Here is a 15548-nt window from a genome sequence, read left to right on the forward strand (position 1 = left end):
CGTTGTTTGGCGTTGATTACCAATTACCATCTCGAAAGCTGGTGCGTTGGTAAGCGTTTGCGTTTGTGAGCTCATCATTTGTAATTGAAGCATCAAGATGTGAAACACATGATTAAATGCTCGAAGACTTATTAAATGATCTGAAATTTGGATTTTTTCTGCTTCATAATTTACGAAGTACAGTAACAGACGCATTTTATAATCTGGAACGTGCGATATTGCAGTGAGCAGTGCCTTTCTTATAAATAAATAAACAAGCATACCATTCAGTTTCACGTGAAACACATAAATAGAAAATTACGCTTCCCATTTCTTGCTACCGCTCAATTTTGCATTGTTTTTTTTCACACTCACCGCCCCCACACCGTTACGGCAAAGGTGAACAACACAACCTCCAGACGAGCTTCCGTTGTGTTCGCTCGCCAGGCGTAACAGTTTAATGGACACACAGTATCACAGCAATAATGCGCCTCCGCACCTTGCAAACCGTACCAAACATTATTTCCGCTTAGGTCAAGCGAAATCAGAACGGGAACGGAAGTAAAAGAAATCGGCAAAATATTCATAAAACCTTAGACCACCCTGGGGCTACTGCAATGGTTAGTAGCAAGTAACCATTGCGCCATCGTGAGAGTGGCAAAGATGCAGACACAGACGAAATAAAAAGCGATAGAAATTCCGGACACAACATTGCGAATGCGCTCCATTACACGCGAAGCCCATTCAGTAGTACGCAGCGGACCCAGGCGCCCGATGATGGGCGAAAGCTCGTGCTCGATGCGCCTCTCTGGGATGTTGCAGCAACGGGCGGCTCCTCGACCATCGATATAGGTACGCGGAATAGGTACGCCTCGGAGAAAATGAGAAAATAAACAATCCTCCGACTCGTTGTTGGCGGCTAGTACAGGCTCCCATTGGTCGTCTATCTTTGGAAGAGCCAGAGGGTGTTCATGGAATGCATCCAGTGCGTCCCTACCGCCGCCATTTCTTTCGCCGTTCTCACCGCACTCACGTTGCAAAACAAACATTGCATGTAAACAAATACATACGAAGCAAATATAGTACATCGTGTCGGTCCCCTTGGTTGGCGTTATGGCGAGTGTTCGTTGTAAAGTACTTCTTCTCTCAACAGCAGCGAGCTAAACATGCTAGGTGCGCTTTACACAGAGCATCGACACACTAGCTGGGACCACACTCATTTAGAGCAGTTGAGAGACAGGGAATATATGAAAAAATGGAACCTAAAAAACATGAAACCATCTCCGAAGCTTTTCCCAGTTTGTGCGGTTGAACTTCACCTCGAAACGGACATTAAGCTGTGGGGCATGCTTAGTTACATCGCGTAACATGCTGGGGAAATGCGGAGCAAAACCAAAGCCGGTTAGTGGTTTCATGCTTCAGTTCGCTACATGCCGATTCTAATACCGCCGTCGACGGAGCGCGTGTACGCTGTCTTCTCGATGGTACGAGCCATCTTTTCAAGCTCGAGCTATTTTTATCTTACTCCGACGGTAGAAAGCCATGTTTGCGACGAGAGTGAATGAAGGTTTCAACATGTACGTTCATGATCGATTAAATGCAAGCCATTAAATTGTAAAACGATTTAACATGTTCTGAAACGTATTGCATTAGGAGAAAGGTAGATATTGAGCAGCCATGATCAAAGTTGTGTGTGGCAAGCTGTAAAAACTCTTGTTAAAATCTTTTCTCAAACGACTACCTCCCCGTAGCCACGAAAGATCGATTAAATTAATGTAATAGTGATCAATATTCTGCATTTTTTTAATTGGGATTTTAAACAAAGTGAAAAAACCCAACATTTTGCTCTGATGCATAAAGATTAGCAAAGCAAAGTGGTTTTACTCAGGGGCCACGTGTCTTTGGATCTGCATCAATTTTTTTTTCCTTAATATCAATTGAACGGAGAGGATAAAAAAAAGTTTCCTACATCAAGTAATGCTAAATAAATAGAATGTAGACAACATCAAAACCTACGCCCGAAAGTTCTCTGGCTGTGCAGATATTAAAAGCTTCATTTAGAAGAAAACAGAATGCTGCCCTAGTGCGTGGGTTGTGAAGGTTTTTCAAACGTGTCCGCCGTGCAAAGGAATCGTATTACTTCATCATTCGACACACTCCCCGGGTTTGTTTTCTTTGATCTGCGAACAGCATGAGCTATCGCAAATTCAAAACACTCTGCCATCGAGCACGGATATCCGTTACACTGTTTGATCGTCAAATGGGTGTGTGTATGTGTGTTTTTTTACTTTCTCTACTCCACTCTACAAAACACACGAACTGGAATACATTGGCAGAAGAACTGATCCTGCACGTGCCCCACTTAGATGCATCCGATTCATGTTTCTGGCATTTTCAATTCATAGCCGTCTTTCATAGTTGTTTGGGGTATCAAGATCGATACAACTCTTTTCTGTCGCTGTACACTGTACTGCTTATTGAAGACAAATTTCCCCATACTTGTATTGAACGAGTAGTTACAAAATAACGTTCCAACAGCATGCGGAACTTTATCAGAGTACCTCCGCCATTCCCGGAACGCTTCGAAGCGCTCAGCACCACTCACACTTTTGTGATCGCAGTTTCATTATGCACGAGTATGGCAGCAAGTCGATGATTAATTTCTGGCAGTAAGAGCAAAGCCGCCGGCCCGTTCGGCCCACGGCTGCTCATTAAATTCCGCGCGAATCGCAAATCGATGATGCTCATCGTGGGCTTCCTTCACTCAAACCCTATTAAATGAAATTGGTTCGAATGGCTCGAACCTTGGAGCCGGGCTTCCGAGCCGATTGCCATAGCTACGGGTCTAATAGGACCGCACCAAAACGGGCACGCTTTGAATGGTCACACAGAACGGTCCCGAAAACCGTACCTCATCCGTTCCAGAGCAGCACAGCACACTCGGTGCGCGAAGATACAAGCATCGTTAACACACTTCGCTGCATTTCCGATTGATTGGGTTCTTTCTCGATTTTATAGTTCCTTCATACCATACGCCCCTCGCCCACCGCAACAACCCTCAAACCTTGCTCGTCCCGCCATTCCGGGTTTATGGTGGTCGGTCAGGTACGTTCGGATAAATTTAATCTAATGCAAGAGTGTTTCGCCAATCGCACAAATTGTTTGATGAGCATACACTTTTGCGGCCCTTGCCGTGCGCAAAACAGACCATCACGCAGCCAAATTTCCAAATCAATTTGCACATCTTCCAGCAAACCCATAATTTTATATTTCGAATTATGCAAAGAATACGGAGATAGACTGTGGCGTATAATTCCCGGGAAAAAGCTATTTGCGTCAACCATTCGACTGTAATCACCGAAACGGGTTTGGGGCTTCAGCATCGCACTCGAGCAATAGCACCATGGACAGCAGCAGCAGCAGTAGTAGCAGCAACGGCGGCAACAACAGAACCAAATAGAAAAACATTCAAAAACCTCATAAAATTACATCACACAGCACATTATGGCAATTGGTGCGTGAAATTTTGTGCCAATAAAACTTCCATAAACTGGCGTAGCGGGAGCACTCCCGCAGAAGGGCTTCCGAAGGACAAACCCGTGCCCGTGGTGCTTGCGAGTAAAAACCACTCACTTGTGGATTCCTCACTCATCCTTCCCAGCAGGCTGGCCCATACCGCACGTCTCACGGTTGCACTCTCGGTTGCGCTAGTCGGAGGGATGCTGGATGCCAACAGCGAACAGGCTACAAACTAAAGAGTAGCGAGAATACAATTCCGTACAAAACAGGCCCACACACTTCATAGGAATTTGATGAAGAATATTTTTACATAATCAAAAGCAATGATGCATAGCGTCGAGAATGTGGGACCAGCTATTAGAGCTGTTTCTGGTGAGGAATGGGAATAGGAAAGGCTTAGTGGTAATTTTCAACAGTCTTACGTCGAAAAAGTTTGGGTTGCGTGATCGAGAAAGAAAAAATAACTCATAATGGAAGCTGTGCTTAAGATTTACGAACAGAAATTTAACAGAGGGGATAAATATGTTTGACTGTAGCAATCTTCTTCTTCTGTTTTGGCGCAACAACCGTTGTCGGTCAAGGCCTGCCTGTACTACTGGTGAACTTTGGGCTTTCAGTGACTTGCTAATGATTACACATAGCAGGATAGTCAGTCCTAAGTATGGGGACACGACCCATACGATTCGGGGCTTGTAACCCATGACGGGCATGAGGTTAATTCCTACATGTTGACGACTGTACCACCAGAGAGTTCTGGTGGTACAGCATGGTGATGCATTAAAAAACAGTACGGATTTTGAATTCTTTACATCACATGCTTTAGCATCATCATATTACACAGAGCATGATTTTTTTTTCTAGTTTCCTAACAATGATGAGACCAATTATCAAATTGTTCAACCAAGAACCACATGTTAGCTACAACCATGGAACATTCTACAGCAAAACAACATCTTAAAATTGCAAAAACATGTACATGTATTTCACCTAGCCCAATGAACTGCTATATTATGCTCACATTTGTTACTGTATGAGTTTTTAATACTTTAATGCCATTATAGTACTGTAAATTCTCAAATGATTCGATGTAAGGTCATTGCCATTCTACAAACAATTTTTTCGAAGCGGATTATTTGATCGTACTTCTTCAAAAACGCGATATTGTACCGTTTCAATTTCCATTGACTGTCTCGTTTGATGCGATTTGCTCGGTCGTGAGGTTGGTTTTCTATCAAAAATGCCAGGGAAAAAAAGGTTTAAGCCAATGAACCATACACTCTTCAACCATTTAAGTACAACAATAAGTCGACCGATGACTGCCATTCAACCCAAATGTTCAACTCGAGAAAATTCTGAAAAAGGGTCACCCTGTCGAATCCGATCTTCTAAAAGTACCCAACAAATTGTGAAGAGCTGTAACTCTACAACAATAGACAAATAAGTTACATAAAAAACAGAACATTTACGAACAGGAAGTTAAAAAAAACTTGACGAAAGAACGTTAAAATTTTTAACAATAAAAATACCCTCGACGTTGCAAACTAACATGAGCAAGAAAGTTACCATTGACTCATGCATTCAGTCATGTGTTATTTTCCTGTAAGTCTCAAAACATTACATCCACCATGTGAGAAGCGAAGAGAACGAAAGACAGGCTGACAAACGTACGAGTGCAATGAGTTGTAAATTTATTCACTAACAATTGAAGTGTGCGATTCGCGTGTGCTCGTACGGGAAACCTGCATCTCGAGCATTCACTCAACCAGCTTCCACGTCGCATTCGAAATGTTTGCCTCGTTTGAGGGAATGCCAATCATTTGGTACGAGTAAGCGACAGGAACATGATGCATTGAATGTGGGAAAATAAAGAACAACAAAGTAGCGTACCATTGTACTGAGCTTTGGCAAAGAGTTTGAACCAAAGGCGAATGGTAATTTGTGCATCTGGTGGATAGCATTGAGCTCAAAAAATGGCTACCATTCTTGGGTATTTGTAAGGAAATTTTCATTTAAAAAAAACTTGAAAAAAACGACAACAAAATACACACATTGTACAACATGATTGTCGAACAGTAAGTTGGTGGCTGTAACGCTTTTTTGTGTAAGAAAAACAAAACACCTGAATTGATAAATTCAATCACACAAGCAATCATCAGTTTGATGTACACTATACATTGAATTACAAGCACAATTCCCACAACCGCCGTGCAATTCCAACAACCAATTGAATAATAAACCATGCATTTCGCAAAACACAATCACAATACGTGAGCGAAACGTTTGTCACAAGTATATTAAACCCACGTTCCGTCGCAGCTCCTTCACGTTGAGAATGTTTACCCACGCACACAAACTTTGTATCGTAAGCACCATTATTCTGCACACTTTGTATCGGGATGCAATAAAAAAAAACTGAAATCAAACACGGCCCTGTACCCTTAGTTTACGATCCACTTCCGTCGAGCGGGCGGGACACTGGTCGGAACCTTAACACTTTTTCACGCTTAACAAAAAAGGGTTGCCTAATCCTCTTTCCATTGGCCGCCGGCTGCAAAATCTTGTGCCAAAGCTCCAAACGGCCCCTAGGGTTGGTTTATAGCGGCGAACGTTTAATGTGAAATTTATGCTGCCGCCCCCTTCCGGTCATTTCAAAATTCCAGCTTAGCGTAAAAACAGGCCTTTGCCGGAAACATCATTTTTTGCATGATTCCGTTCCGATGCTTCATAACGCGCCCGGAAGGCGAATGATGATTATTCACAAAACATCTAATGAATTGTACGATGCTATTCGTGGCAATTTATGCTCGCGGCTTATGAATCATAATGTCTACCAAGTATTTGTTCTATACTTTCTATACGCCCAACACAATAAACAACAAATCAGTTTCGTAGGAGTGGTTAAAATAATTTCAAAATATTTATGCTTACACATCCATTTTAATTAGTCGTCTGCCCAATTAAGTAGCAAACCTTATCATTCTACTATCCACAACCCACTGGCAAGCGTCGAGCGTACCAGCTTGCCATCCCAGCCATGTTGAAGTACACTAAAGCGACCCCAGCAGTACCGACGGTGCAAGGCAACAACACTATTTCCCCCCTTTTTAAAGTTCGCTTTGGTTTGGTAAAGTCACCCTCACCAATACGGTCGTTGTCGTCGTTCCTCAGGGACGGGAGCCAAAAACTTTGCCATAAAATCAGATCCGCCCAGTGTTGGTCGGCGACTGGTGCAACATTTGAACAAGCTTAGCCGTTCGGCGACAGGGCGACGGTCCACGACAGCATGAGTCACGCTGAAACAAGTGTCCCGTATTGTTTCACTTGAAACTTCTTGAGCCCGGTGAAGCAGAACCGGGAGAATGAGCAACAGAACCGCTCGGGGAAGGATTAGCTTGGGCGAAATGTGTCCATCGGATAGCTAGTTACCCGAACTACCCCGTTCCATATTTCATAGTACACCGAATCTCCGACGTATATCTCTCCCAAAACTAACAGATTATTGCAGCAGATACTGCGTTCTAGGGAGGGATGAGCAACTGGAGCTCGTATCGGACTAATTATCTCAACTTGTAATCTTTGAACGTGTCGTATGATTATGCCATCTGCCAAATGTCGTTGTTGGTTGGTTTTGTTAGCTTATGCGCTATTTATGTATGTATTTATTTCTCGATTAGAATGGTCACATGGCAGTGCTGCGAGTTTTATCATTTAGGACTAACTAACTTAATCTGTACGAAATGTTTGTTGCAGTTTACTTTGTAATAGCATTCTTACGCCAGCAATCTTAAATCCAGAAATTCAAAATGGAGTATGAAGCATGTGATAAATATATCTTTGCGTTCTTCTGAATTTCAAATCTTCATAAAACATTTGATTGAAGTAAATCAGTCTGTATTTGACAAATGTTTATATTCCTACGAACCAAAAGTACCATAAGGTTTCTCACCCCTGCAAAAAGAAGTTATCGAAAAAGGATTCACTTTAAACAGATGGCAGAACTAGCAGTAAAGAAAAATACCCAGTCCGTGTTCAGTTTAAGCTAAAAACGAGAAGAAAGAAAGAAGCCCTTCACAAAAACATGCACATTTACACAAGCCGACGTGAGATGGTGTCTAGAACAAGTAAACTTGCTGAATGTAAAGAGTTTCAGTGTTGATTGCAACAGAACGCAAAACATCACAAGGGTGGATTAATAACAAAAAACCATATCCAAGAATTTTATGGTTTTCGAGCACACCCGACGTTGCCATTGGTGAGTTTTTGTGGAAAAATATTATCCATTATCAAGAAATGCATGAGCATGAATGTTATTTACTCTTTGAAATTCATACGAAGCGATTGTGGTATGGCATTTCGGTGAAAACAAAAAATGTGTAGGTCAAAAGATGCAAAATCCCTACAATGCATTCATTACTCTCTCCAAATCCTATGTCCAGTCCGCAGGCGAACCTTTGAGTAAAAACTCACTGTACAATCAGAAGCAACATCACCACCGCACTACTAAATCAACATTTATAGCAAAGTAGATTAAATTAAAGTGCATCCCATGCGTCGTCGACCCTCGAGCAAAGTGGCTGCCCAGTAAAACATCCGGGAAACTGCATTCTACGCTTCCGTTCGCCACCGTAGCGTAGCGTTCTGCCGTGTCCAGCGGGATCAACTTGTAATTATGTCCACGCCAGTGTCCATCATCCGAATCTTTGCAAGCGGCAGCGTCAGTGTATGCAAATGCAACTTTCCACGAAAGCAGGACAGGAAAAAAACCGTCCAACCATTAATAGGTCCCTGCACGGAAATTGGGTTAGAATGTGGCCACTGGGACGTTGCTGTCCATCGCGCTACCAGGCCAGCCCTGGCGGGGGACAAGGGTATTGCCAATTTTAATCCATTTATTGACGCGCGTTTCCGGTAATGAACCGAGTATAAACTCACCCGAATCGATCTGAACATGCCGGAGGGAAATGGCACGTATTACGCGGTGGAATCCATTCTCGCAACGACTTCCGGCATAACAACCCAATGGTTGCTATGCCCGTGCTGTTGACTTCGAGAGGCTGTGTCGCAGAACTGTTTCGAGTAGCAAGCACCAGGGAGAACACAGGGGCATTCGCAGCATTACGTTCTACATTGTTCTGCTTCAAGCTAGTTAGCTGGCGCTCGTTATGTTGCCTCGTCCCACGCGACATACCGCATGTCATCGCCGCTGCTGAAAACTTTCCAATTTCCAAACAACCCGCTTCACAACATTTCCATGGCGATCGCGGGGCGGGAGCGGAGAAAGCATTTGTACAACCTTCACAAAACAAAAGAAAACGTTCAACTGTCAAAAGTTTTAAAGTTAATTTAATGGAACGACAGCGTGCGCACGGAGCATGGAAAGCGATTAGGGACGACAGGATACTGCCCGCAGAATCGAATTTGTTAGCAGCAGCAGCAGCAGCAGCAGCAAAAGCGAAAAAGATTCGTACGGGACAGTCGCGAAATTTGACTGACATGTTCTTATGGGATGCGATATTAATTGCTTCCCGCTTCCTGCTGCAGTTTGTTGCCCTCAGTCATCACACTGAGCAACCACAGCATCCCACGATGGCTGTGTGTCGGTCAAAACCGACCTTGGAACGTGATGCCAGTCTCGGAACTCTAGTAGCAGTTCCGTTTCGGTGTTGTTTAGCGAGTTGCTCAAAAACTTGTTTCGACCGCACCAATCTACTCGGTGAAACATTTCCCAAACATGAGTCAAATTTTATCCATCGTTTTCCCGCTAAAGTGATAGCATGTGCACCGGTTTCGGTTTGTGGATGGACCTGCTAAGGATTGCTTTATGTGTCAGTGAAATAAACGAATCTCAAGAGTCTTCACTCCCGTCCCGGTAGCAGAAAGATCTAAAAAGAGAAAGCAGCTTACCGGACAACATTTAGGGTGACAGGGTTTGTTTGTTATTCTTTTTTTTCCAATGAATAAGTTAAAACTTTATTCTCAACGAACGATCCTTCTTATGACCATCGTCGAGTGCAAACTTTTCCCCACAGCTCCGCACACCGGATGTGACGGTCCCTTCGTTAGCGCAACCGTTTCTAGCGCTGCTACCCAAACTTTCAGTCTTTCATCAAGCATTCCAAAGTGTCAAATTAGCTTCCCGGAGATTGTGGAACGCGATGATGGGAAGGTATCTCTGGACCGGACCGTTTTGACTCGGATCCTTGAATCACGCAGCAGGGAATGAATGTTCTTACCGCGATAATTTCGAAAACCATCGACATGTCCTTGGTTTGCGCAAATTGGGGTAGCTAACTCTTTCGCCGGCTTCAGACCAGGCGCCAGGACAAACCGGGACGAAGTGTCGTGACCTTTTGGTGGGGGAGGGGGGTTAAAGAATTGCCACAAAATTAGTTTCACTTAAAGTATTTACGTGTTGCGAGATGGGCGGATGGGCGAGGGACTTTTTGTTCGCGCTTAAAAATAAACCAGTCTTGAAATTTCTAATCTTGCTGATTGATGAACCAACTTTTGAGCAGGTTTTGTTCTGCAGCTTTCCTGCTGCTGGCGCCGCAATTTGGCTTTTGCTATAAATACAGTGGTGTGTATTTTGAAGATTATCTCGGAATTTGCTGAGAAGAAGAGGTCGGGTGTCTCAATGAATGGTCTTCAAATTCTATAGCATCAGACCAAATTTAGTTGAAATGGAATGTAATGATGGAGAAAGTAAAACCTGCTGTTCTATAATCACGTCACAGTTGAAGATTGATAATCTTATGCATACTTTCTTCGTAACATTAATAAATAACGCAATGTCTGATATTTTGAAGAGAATATACTATAATACTAATAAACGGGTTTAGATCCGGCATAGTATCACTACAATTTTCCGTGTTTACCGGTCCTTACAGACATTGCTGCAACCACGACTGTTATCGACGTTTTGAATTCCATCATTTTGACACAATAGGACGGCATTATCTTACGCATACTGTCCTCTTACTGTGAACATGTATACATTTGAGCAACATCAGTTGCTTTTTTAATTGAGTATAGTTCCAAAAGCATGAATGACTCCAGACTTTTTTGGTCACATTGCCCATCTACCAACAACTTATAATCAGAGTTGTTAATATTATTTTGTAATCAATCAACGCATTTAATCGGGTAAGGGGTACAACTATAAATCTCGTTCTAATTAAAACATTCCATTCCATTCCATGCCCAGAGTGTTAACCCCAGACAGAATCATTTTGAACGAAATGAACCCCATTCCACCATTAGTAATACACCGCGAGTTGTTGCCTTGGGAAACAAATTTATATCTTCTATTAATTAAATGAGAGTAATGCGCATTTGCTTTCTTTGCTTCTACAAATTCAGAAGCCCCATCCTATTCAACTGTCCGGTTTTTACAGAAGTCAACAAAACGAAACACCCTCACAGCAGCGAGCTGAGCCAAAATCCAGCTCCACAATCACTGCACACTGCAACAACAAACCCGAGCGGGATGAAAATGAATGCTGCTGGTGGGAAGATTGCTCCTTCGCCAGCACGAGAAATTCATCAAAATTAATCAACGGCATTAATACGATCATGGGCGTACCTTAGCATGGGCCTGATTAAGCGAACAACTCTACCCTTACACCAAAACCCACGCACTACTACTTCAGCGAAGTTTGTTAATTGATTCACCGTATTTTGCGCATAGATACGCGGTTTGCCCTTCTCAATCACACTCAAACGGTGTGCCCATGTGTTCGCGTTCATTGCGCTTGAGCTTATCGAATGTAGTAGGTGCGTGAAATCGTGATGTGGAAAACTCTTACCAATCATGAAACAATAGCGTGTTAAAGTGTGGGACGCAAAAGCCTATGCTAAGCATCTTCATCTTACAAAAAAACGTATCTGTATTTTGCTGGTGCTATTTTCGCCTCTATTGCTTGTTTCGATTTTGGCAATATTTTAAGGATCTAGAGAAAACCAAACGATACAAGCCGTTCAATGTGCTGCCCTGAAGTAAATCTACCCTTTGCGGTTATGACTTTCCACATTCTGGAAAGATGATGAAAAAATGTTTCCCCCTTTTGCCGGTCCCATATGTGGGACCTACCGAGTGTAAGCTTCTTTTCCATCCGCTTCGAATGGTGCAGAGCCTCACACATTTTCCCAGTGGGCAGAATAGCTCTGATCGGCTTTACTCTGCGAACTTGGCCGTTCCGTGCTGCCAAACACTGGTTCCCACATTCCATCGATGTGCTGCATTAGCTAATATAGAAAGTAAAGTTCTTCTTTTTTTGTGCGCATTCTCAATTTGGTAAAACTCACCATCGACAGGAAAGTTAAATGCATCTATTACAGAAACGCACACGTGTGGTGGTAGCGAGAATGAAGAGAGAAAATACGGATGAGTAGGGACCGAGAACCAAACGCCACATTTTACCGGATTAGCGCAAATTCCATCCGTCCATGGAAACGAATTTTCCACATCGCTACACACACAACGCCGTATACCCACGGCGTGTTATGGTTTGAGTTTCGAATTTTCCTAAAAATGTACACGCTCCAAACGGAGAGAGGCAGCGTGGGCCAACGCAGGAACACCGCCGTTCATCTTCTGGCGTCGGTATTATCATGTCAATTTTTGGCTCTAGGGATGTGTTTCTTCGGAACAAGGGGAATGGTGTATTTTTCAGCACGGAGCGTTTTTTTGTGGCTCTCAAATTCTCATAATCCTTTTGCATCGTACCACCAGGAAGTGTGAGATGGAATTACTTTATGACGAGCGGGTGGATAGTATGGTGTTATTAAATTGTCACCGATTGCGATATGTATTGGAATAATGAAAAACTTCTTTTTTTTATTGATTTAGTAAAACGATGCAGCAACTACACGTGCAAAGATTTAATGTGCGGAGTTTAGATAAGCTTTACAGCATGTTTCAATTTAAAGCTACAGCTACAGTTACTAACGATATGGAGTTTTTTTGTTTCATTCAGAAAGAACGATCAGGCCTTGTTACTCCGACATAGATATGGCTTCTTCATTTAACACACGACGGCACACTCATCCCTGGAAATATCTTTGTGTAAAAGAGTGAGTTTTTGGTTACTTGACGTGATTGCATCGATATATTTCAAGCGGATTGGGTTGCTTCTATTGTTTTAAGCCTATTCCCAGGACATGCAAGACAATTTTTCGCTTCAATCCAATCACATTCTAGTATAGAATGGTACTATATATTAAATGGAAACAACGGATTATCCATATTGAGGTCAGATTAAAACTGACATCTGCTGAAACAATACAAATGCGAAGGATACAACCCAAATAGCCAGAATTGCTTAAGCAGCTCATTTTGGCACGCTAAAGATCGCTGCTTTTATTCACCTTTTGCAGTAGTTAAACAGCATCAAAGTTCCAGGTGATCCTTCTAAATAGCTTCCTTAAGCTACGGTGCCGGGGATTATTTTTCTTTGTGTTTTATTTTCAAGCAAGCGTCATCGATGAAATAAACAACGGGAGTTGTTTTGTTTGTGCACATGTGTATATTTTTAAATCCTTAATATTCATGAATTACACGAAATGTATCACAATTTACTGATAAATCACAATCACTTCCATCAAAATCCCTTCTTCAAAGAACTAATCTAACTTGTGCAGCAGCAATAACATGATTGACGGCGTCAGTCTTTGACAATTTGACAAGAGCCACCTTGTACCGATGTCAAGCATAAAAAAGCTATAAAGTTCCACCAAGTTCGGTACTCTTTCTTAACAAGCCTGCAAGTTCCATCGTGAACCATACACATCAGGCTAATCAGTCACAAGGTCCCTGAGAGTACCATGTGCTTGTTAAAAAGTTCCATAGTTCCGCAAAGTACCGTCTATCTCTTAATCAGCCACAAGGTACGACATTGGCACGATTTTTTGTTAAACAGTCTCAAATCAGCTATAGAGTTCGAGCTGGTTATTTGGGAAATCACACATAGTTCGATGATGGTTACCGCAATGAGATAAGTTTTAAAGAATAATCAACCGCAGTATAGAATACAGGCGGTCCCCGAGATACACGGTACCTCTTACACGCGGATTCGGAGATACGCGGTTTTCTAAATTTGACTATTCTTTGAGCAAATTGTACTGATTTGACACATCAATTTTAAATTGCCAAATAATTTCCATTTTGATCGAATGTTAAAAACTATTTCAAATGGTTTAAAACTGTTATATTCAGTAGAATCATATCAACTAATTCATAAAGTAACTATAACCTCCCCCTGCTTGCAAAATTACACGAACATTACTGATATTTTAGCTGGAAACCACGAGATTCGACTTACGCGGAAATTCGAGATACGCTGTATTTTGTGGCCGTTTTCGGTCCCCATTAACCGTGTATCTCGGGGACCGCCTGTACAGGTTCCGATACACAAATTCAAATGATGCCCTTTTGGTTGAATTAAAAAAAACACATTTAAAAAGTACAAAAGTGTAATCATTAGTTGGAATTAGATCAAATAATTTATATAGTGGCTAAAATATACGATTTCAAGAAAAAATACACGAAATTTCGTTAGAATTTTACTGAAACACGCGATCTACGTGAATATTCTAGTTAGCGTATATCGGGTAATACCTGTACACTCATAAAATAATGCAATAATCACTCTTCTTACATTCCACAATTAATTTTTTATACTAATGCCATTATTTTAATGTCATTTAAGCTTTCAATGAAATGAATACACATTATAGACATCGTTCATTTAACTTGTTTTATTCAATGATAACGGCATCATTAAATGGGATTATATACCGCATTCCATTTTCGCCCATTCATTTCCGCATAGGATCAAATCCTTTGTACAACGAGTCTATCCTGCAGGATAACATGTACAGTACAAACATGTGATATCAAACTGGGGACAAACTGGAAGTAATCCGACAACAAAACAAGTTCACTTCACAGGAATGTCACGGATGAATTCTCGAAATAGCAGGTGTGGATTACGCCCTCAGTGAAACATTTACATGCAAACGGCACGAAACAGCAAAGAAACGGCAAATTCTAAGAAGATTTCTAACAACTGCCAAAAAATAAAAACAAAAATAATCACACACACACACATCAGAAGCAAGCAATTACTTTTCAATTAGCAATTATCAAAGAGAACCTTCCACAAAATGAACCGAAAAATCAAACGCGCTGTTTACCTTCCCTCCTCCCCTTAGCTGCCACTCATTGCTGCGCCAATTTCCTGCAAATCCGCTTATGGCTAATTACTCCGAAATTATGATTAAAACAGCAGCTTCAGGGCGAATAAAACTCAACAAATTTCAATGAATCTCGCACAACCCGCGCACACTTACAATGGCATCCGGTAGCGCTCTGCTTTGAAGCCACACTGCAGCGCATTTATAACAAAGCTCTTTTGACCCGTAATCGCTTGTCGAATGCTGTTTCGCGAGCAAGCTTCAATTTTCGATCCGCTCGCTTCGAGCGGTTGAATTTCCGCCGCTCGCTAAACACGCAGGCTGTTTGATGTTCCGTAACGAATTAGATCAAATTATCTGCCTTTTATTACGAAAACTATACGCTGCTTATGGAAGCTGCTTGAGATTCCACCTGCTTTTGGCTCAGTCATCCCATTTCGTAGGGTTAGGAGAGAAAGTGGAGTTTCTAGGTTGTGTGCCTGTTACACTCTCTGGCAAAAGGAAGCCGTGATCAGTAAAAAACTGCTTGTCTGCTAAGCTGATTGATGATTACTGCGTGGTTAGTTCTCTGTTTTGAGATGAATACCAATTGAGTAAAATCTAAACATGCACCGAAAACTATTGTCTCATTAGTGCTTGATGTAAAATGATCTTTTAGCACTAAACATTAAATTCCGTCAATTATTTTTCTTTTATAAATGAGATGTTATATGATTCGTTATGTGATTCTATTCGTATTCGTCCTATTTCATTGTAGCTATCGTTTGGTGACTGGAATTATAGCAACGCTTTACATAAGGCTCAAATATTCAAGATTTATCTTCTTATTATTCAGAAATATTCAAGATGTATCTTTA

At 41.9% G+C, this 15548-nt stretch overlaps 1 protein-coding gene across 5 annotated transcripts in view; it reads left to right on the forward strand.

Annotated features, from left to right (window-relative positions):
- Positions 1 to 15548, forward strand: part of LOC1274331 (allatostatin-A receptor) — a 48492-nt gene that overhangs the window by 20672 nt on the left and 12272 nt on the right. The gene's annotated exons all lie outside the window — the stretch shown is intronic.

The sequence above is a fragment of the Anopheles gambiae genome, chromosome 2 (genome assembly GCF_943734735.2).
Source record: "Anopheles gambiae chromosome 2, idAnoGambNW_F1_1, whole genome shotgun sequence".
Taxonomy (NCBI): Eukaryota; Metazoa; Arthropoda; class Insecta; order Diptera; family Culicidae; genus Anopheles; species Anopheles gambiae.